This window comes from Lethenteron reissneri, chromosome 11 (genome assembly GCF_015708825.2).
Source record: "Lethenteron reissneri isolate LAM-NWPU_2019-01 chromosome 11, ASM1570882v1, whole genome shotgun sequence".
Classification (NCBI taxonomy): domain Eukaryota; kingdom Metazoa; phylum Chordata; class Hyperoartia; order Petromyzontiformes; family Petromyzontidae; genus Lethenteron; species Lethenteron reissneri.
The window spans coordinates 7,050,879-7,055,552 of NC_083789.1; positions in this window are offsets into that span (position 1 = coordinate 7,050,879).

Consider the following 4,674-nt stretch of genomic DNA (forward strand, 5'->3'; position numbering starts at 1 on the left):
GTTAGGCCAAATTAATTAGCAAAAATGTTGTACTGTATTTACCAAAAACTTAGCAGGACCCTCCTGAAAAGAGGGCTTGAGACTCGGCGACGCCTCTACGGGTCAATGGATGCACAGTACTGTACCAACAATGTCAATCCGTACGCAGGTGGAGAGAATGTGACGAGGACGTGGTGGATTGTGGATTGGGCTGTAGGCACGATTGTCCATCCTGCTTCCCTTCAACACCCCACCAAGTCACCCCCCCAACTGCTCGATGCCACCTTAATGAGGCCATAGAACAGACAGAAGTTCGTTGTCGTGGTGGTGGATGATGGTGGTGGTGGTTGATGGTGGTGGTTGATGATGGTGGTGGTTGATGGTGGTGGTGGTGGTGGTTGATGATGGTGGTGGTGGATGATGGTGGTGGTGGTTGATGGTGGTGGTGGTGGTTGATGATGGTGGTGGTTGATGGTGGTGGTGGTTGATGGTGGTGGTGGTTGATGGTGGTGGTGGTTGATGGTGGTGGTGGTTGATGGTGGTTGATGATGGTGGTGGTGGTGGATGATGGTGGTGGTGGTTGATAGTGGTGGTGGTTGATGGTGGTGGTTGATGGTGGTGGTGGTTGGGAGTTCCAGGCTGATTAGCTGCAGTCTCCGAATTTTCTCGAGCGAGAGGCGGCTACTTTCGTCGTCGTTGTCTCTTGTTGTGACCCTCGTCAATGTCCTCGTGCCCAGGGTCATCGTCACCAGGATCATCGTCACCAGGGTCATCATCACCAGAATCATCACCAGAATCATCGTCACCAGGGTCATCATCACCAGAATCATCGTCACCAGGGTCATCGTCACCAGGATCATCCTGACCAGGATCGTCACCAGGATCTTCGTCACCAGGATCTTTGTTACCAGGATCACCGTCACCAGGATCACCGTCACCAGGATCATCGTCACCAAGATTTTCGTCACCAGGGTCCTCGTTACTGCCGCCGTCTGTGCGGGCCCAGACACCGTCCATCACTTACGTCAGTCCGTTGATTCGATGATTCGAACAGGTGACTGTTGAGTTGCTTCGTCAATGAGTGATTTACTGAGACAATCCTTATTTAATCAGGTGAATGCCAATAGTTGATCCATTGTCACGAATCAACAATGTGTATTCGGCTGTATACTTTGTATGTCTGGGTGTACTTGCACACGTAATGCCCCCCTCCCTCCCCTCGCCGTTTGCAAATCTACTGCTGGATGAAGACCCACACGGCTGGTTGGGGTTGTTTGAACTCCGCTACGCTGGTGTCAGCGCGGCTTGGTGAAGGTGTGCGCCCGGGATCGGTTGAGAGATCACTCACCCACTGATGTTGTTCGCCTTGGCCTGGGGAATCAAACTCAGGTCGTCAGCACGTAATAGGCATACATAAAAGTTACTATTTTTTTTATTAGGTAAGGCCCACTGAGCTATACAGCTATTTTTCCGAAGCAACCTGGCCACAAATGATACCTCAACGAAGTGGCTTATCACATGGAAATGTATAGCAGCTAAATATTCTAAATGCGTGTTGATTCTAAATGTGGAGGGAAAAACCGGAGGACCCAGAGAAAGAGCCACGCGACCACGGGCAGAACACGCAAACTCCAAATATACAGCAGCAGGCGTCAAGGTCGGGATCGCTACTCCACCCTCCTGGCGAGGGGAGTGAACATTTGGCCAACCAACACACTCCAGGGTCCTCCAATGAAAACGGACAAGGGTAGTCTCAATGAGCCCTCACCTGCTTATTCGAGATGTTAACACTCACGGGTGCGGTCGCTCTTTGTATCCTGTCCAATGGCTAATGTCGAACTAAACACAACCGGCTTTCCAGTTCTTCATCTTAATTTCAGCCGGAACAGTCCCCGAACGCTGTTCCGAGAATTGCATGGGTTGGACCAGATGACGCCAAAAGAGTTGTGCGCCTTTTGGCGTCATCTGGTCCAACCCATGTGAGACTAGGCTCTAAGGAAAGCTGTCTCGGGTGTGGACCAATCAACTTCAAGGACAGTGCATACATGATCAGAGTTGTGTTTTTTTTTGCATTATGACTGCAGGTATTGTGGTCAATGCAAACATGACTCCTCGTAAAAAAGGTGTCAGTTTTGTTGCCAGATTAAAGGGTAAAAAAACAATTATCAGGCCGGAAGCTGCTAAGCAAGTGAGACTGCGTACCTGGCCGGGTGGGAGTTCGTGCCCTGGTGTCTGTCACCGTGACTGGCATGTATTGTAGAAGTGCGTTTGTCGAGGTCTGTCCTTTCCCTAGGTCCACTCAACCTTAGTGATAGTGCATACACACTGTACATCGCACCCAAACAGTCAACAATGGACACCACATTTGTATGCCTTTAAATATTTCGAATTTTTTTATTAAATAAAAAGTACAACTGTGCACCAGTGGTAAAAAAGAAAATCAAACACGGCTTTAATAAAATAAAAAAAACACCCGGGTACTATTGCAAATGAACAATCAAAATTCGCCGGCCCAACATTCATCTCGAGTCATTTTTACATTCACAATCTTCATGGCTTTAAACTTTAAACATTACACGGATACGGTAACACGCAGTAGTAGTCGTAATAACATCATATATTTTTGTCGAGAGAAAACTTCTTTTAAAAAGCAGGTCGGGATAATTATTTTTTAAACCCAGTTTCTGAGATTAGTTTTAAACCAACTTTATCAAAAAAGTATACTCTCCCAATTATCCTGGGCGATTGGGGGAATCGGGTAATTGGGAGGTGGGTATAGGGCTCGAATAAAAGTAAAATAAAATAAAAAGCGTCAAGCAAAGCGTATTCCTCCACAGTTGAAGACATCGAATGTGACGCGCAGTGTGTCACGTGGGCACAGTCTCTGACGAGACAGGAGGAGGATCTGATATTAAAACTCGCGCTCGTGCCAGAAGACAACAGCAAGGAGAACGTGCCACGGTTAATCCCGCACCGGGCAAAACCCGAGAGAATCAACTGTAATTTTGCAGATCCCTCCTGTAAACCTTTACAATTTTAAGGAAACCAACCCGTGTAGTGTGCACGCAAATACACCCCCAATAACTTACAATTATAACCAGGAATATTTAAAACATAATACCGTTCCTCCTGTAATCCGGAGAGTATGATCATTGCAACTATCAGACACAGGAGGTGTTAAGGTCGGCAAGGGTTGCTCTTTGCAAGGATGCGAGGCCTGCCTTGGCCTGTAAACATGTGATGAATTATGAACGTGTCTTTTTTAAATAGGTTCAAATAGGTCATTAAAAGGTTATTGTCTGAGTAAAGTGTCATAACAGATCATGTTTTCAGGAATCATCTGAAAAAAATTAAACTTCACAAATTTGTTTCGAACAAGAGATCCATGTGGGGCTACGTTGTCAGCAGAGAGCCGTGCATTAAAAAAACACGTGATTATTGTACTGTAGTAATAGGTTTTTACCCTTTCAACTGGTACAAAAACTGACACCTTTATACAAGGCATCATGTTTGCAATAACCACAACACAAGCAGTCAAAATGCAAACAAAAAGAAACAACTCTGATAATGATATGCACTGTCCTTGAAGTTGATTGGTCCACACCCGAGACAGCTTTTATTAGAGCCTAGTCTCCATTGGGGTTGGACTATTGGTGTTGGACCATATGACGCCTTTTGGCGTCCAACACCAATGGAGACGAGGCTCTAAGAAAAGCTATCTCGGGTGTGGAAAAATCAACTTCAAGGACAGTGCATATCATTATCAGAGTTTTTTCTTTTTGTTTGCATTTTGACTGCTTGTGTTGTGGTTATTGCAAACATGATGCCTTGTACAAAGGTGTCAGTTTTTGTACCAGTTGAAAGGGTAAAAACCTATTACTATATTTTGCCACTGGTAAAGGAGATGTCTCATAGTGTTGTACTGTACTTTGCTCCAACGTCTATCTCCCCCACCTTCACTAACCCACACTGGCCCCCGGGACTCGCACGACGTTGGCAGAAGGCTTCTCATCCAGCAGTGGATTGACAAAATGGCTGCACGTTTATGCCACTGTTTTTTTTGTTAGAAGTTACATCCTTGAATTCCATGATCCATAAGCAAGCAGGTCTCATCAAGATATCAAATCGGACCCAACGAGTCTCAACCATTAAAACGATCCCGAGCACAGCACTGGAAATTCCATAATGCTATGACGGGGGGCCCAATCACTCCGTAGGGTGACACCACTGCCAGGTTTGGGTACGACAGTTATTGGGTGTTTTGTGAGGGTAACATGTTTCGAGGGCATTTGGCGCCGTTGCAATTTTGGTCCTGGGCCACATACTAAACCATTTTTTTTTATTTTACCAGGTAAGGCCCACTGAGATAAATATTTCTTTTTCAGAAGCGACCTGGCCACAAATGATAGCTCAGTGAAGTGGCTTATCACGTAGGAGTCAAATACTCTCAACGCATGCACCGTACCTCCTAATAATTAAACGGCGATAATAAGAACGATATTAACTATTGCTGGCCACGAACCAATAAACGGCCGCGACACACGCAAACATCTATATTGCAGGCCACAGTACCAAAATCACGTAATTTTTATAAAAAAATAGAAACATTCAAAACTGGTCGATCACTAATTTCCAACTAAACGCGCGATAAAAAACTATCCCCGATTAATTACGACGATTCAGTTTTTGTTGTTA